General features: G+C 44.3%; 1 long non-coding RNA gene across 1 annotated transcript; it reads right to left on the reverse strand.

The window, feature by feature from the left end:
• Window positions 1-717: 717 nt before the first annotated feature.
• LOC147892006 (uncharacterized) lies at window positions 718-1,773 on the reverse strand. Its single transcript, XR_015542403.1, has 3 exons — window positions 1,651-1,773; window positions 1,461-1,568; window positions 718-867 (listed from the first exon to the last, which is right to left on the reverse strand). It is a non-coding gene; the product is annotated as an uncharacterized LOC147892006 (long non-coding RNA).
• Window positions 1,774-2,497: the final 724 nt, after the last annotated feature.

Genomic DNA, 2,497 nt, shown 5'->3' on the forward strand with positions numbered 1-2,497 from the left:
ACTGTCTTCCCCTTTTGTCTTGGGCGAATTTAACTTTTGCAAACCATCTGATTCTAATTCAATGAGCACTGGACCTGCTTCCATGGCAAGCCTCACAATATTTTCTAACGAGCTGTGCTCTCTTTGAAGACCCTGGAAGCAATAATCAACAGGAACCCGTTTTAGCAGTGGGACAATTGCCTTTGCCTCTGAGACCCTTTTTTCCATATATTATGTTCTCCCTGAGATGCATGGCATTAAATGCGCAAGCTCAGAACAAGTGCTTACTTTGAAGGTTGCAATAAGGTGGGCGGTCACACACCCACCGCTCCCAACGGCTCTCTCAGCGCTTTGTTTGAGCAGACTCACTCGATCATACAATCTGTCCACTCGATCCCTCATGTCGGGACCAATGCCCCGGTTAGAGAAATTGACTGAATCTTTGAGCTGTAGAGAATTGCTCACAAGCACTAAAATGTCCTTCATGATCACGATATAATTGGAGGCCTGATATCCAATTCTATCGTGGAGTGCGGCTTCAAAAAACAACCTCTTTTTCGTATCTCTTTCCAAGTTGATCAACAATGAACATTGCAAGACTACACTTATCCAAAGCGTGAGTAAGCGTAGGAATAAAAGTTCACCTTCAACGTAGGCTTGCTCGGCTGCAGCATGAAAAATAGTTTTCAAGGTTTTTGGGTTCTTCTTCTTTATCTTTTAAGTTTTTCAGAAGGCTTCCATCTTTGTCAGCAACTTTGGTTGGTGTCAATACAAGAGGGATGTCAATCAATGTAGTTGTACCAGGCGCTGTTGTTTTTAGCAAACAGCCACCGAACAGAGAAATCTAGCCTTGGTTGGCAAGATCACGTACATCTTCAGTGACAATCACTGCATGAATTTCAATTCAATCTGAGTGAAGATATATGTGCTTACCGGATTTTATACTTTGCTCTACCAAAACATCAACTGCCCCGACCATAGGGTGAATATTCAGCACTTGAAATCCCAAAAAGGAGAAGTTCAAAGACTGAGCATGAAAGAGACATCCAAACTGTGTTTGTCCTCTAGAATCAGGAATAGCGACATGGATGAGGTGGGCTATCCAAGCTACAATATTATTGCGGAGACTATGTACACAAATAAGCAGGGAGATCTAAACTCTCTTTCGGGTTTACATTTAGCAATAGCGACGTGAATTGCGTGGCCTATCCAAGCTACAAGATTATTGCGAAGAGTACATGCACAAAGAAGCAGAGATATCATGGCCAAAAAAGTAACCGTCCTTAAACAGAAAGGAGAGAAACAGCACCATGCTTGGCATAGAGCCTCGAAACGGCTAACCACCCCATAACAAAAAAGGTTCCCGATACAGCGACAGAGATAACGAGGGCATCGCATGGGCATGAATCGAGTCACAGAGAAGATATTGCAGATTATTCACCCCCGCATAAAAAAATTTGTTCGAGCGAGGAACAAGTCACCTTGGTTCTTCAAAACGGGTGAAACTCCGGCACTCTCCGCAACCTTTGTTTTGCCTTTCTCTATTCTAGCTGATACTCTTGTTTGGTTTTGGGAGGTCTCGGCGGTATCTGCAGGAGGAGGAGTCAACAACACAGACCAACAAAACGATCATAGGATTGGATGTTTAGAGACGATTGCACATATATTCACCACGGTAGCGAGAGGTAGCCTCTTCGTCACATCCGGGTTGAGGCTCAGCCATGCTCATCATGTCTTTGAGTGAAACGAATGTCAGAGCGGAACGAGACGCCAATGAAAATGGAAACGGGGAATGAGAACATAAGCCAAGAATAGGATGTTGAAATTGAGAAGCCAGTATCACCCTCTACCTTTTTCGAACTGCCCACTGCTGGTGGTGTCATTGAATCTCCAGTGAATCGCCAGACACCAGCTTCTCTTCAACTTTGCCAACCCATGATCATTAACAGAGCGAGCAAAGTAGGAACTACTGTCAGCATACAGCCAGTCTGCGGTGTGCACGAAACTACGAAATTGTGGCATATCTGACCACGTGAAGCGCCAACTACCGAAATAGCACTAGCAAGATTTGCCCATACCCATCCCGTTAACGGAATGGAACCTTGCGTCCATAACACCCATGCTGAACAGGTCACAGGTTCAAGATACATCTTCCGTAAACTCAAACATGGACGACAAATATTGGAGAAAACAATATAGGAGGTGCGCTGACAGCCAAATACGATAGGTGCCATTCTTTCGGCCCACTTGAAACAATATGGTTGAGTCGAAGGAAAATCAGGCAAGAATACGTTCAAAGTAGGTAATTTCTAACAGCAGGGCAGAGGTAGAATCGATGAAAATCAGCTATACGATTCGACGTTAACACTCGCTACTTCTAGCTATGAAGCTGAGATTCGACTTTAACACTCAGCACCTTTCACAGCTAGAGTACTTGCAGATCTTTGTGCATGTCAGACTGTTCCTACCGTCATCTTCACTGATAGTCAGAGTGCTTTGGCTGTTGCACGGAATCCAG

The sequence above is a fragment of the Dipteris shenzhenensis genome, chromosome 17 (assembly GCF_047967505.1).
Source record: "Dipteris shenzhenensis isolate YYH24624 ecotype China chromosome 17, Dip_SZ_1.0, whole genome shotgun sequence".
In the NCBI taxonomy this organism is placed as follows: domain Eukaryota; kingdom Viridiplantae; phylum Streptophyta; class Polypodiopsida; order Gleicheniales; family Dipteridaceae; genus Dipteris; species Dipteris shenzhenensis.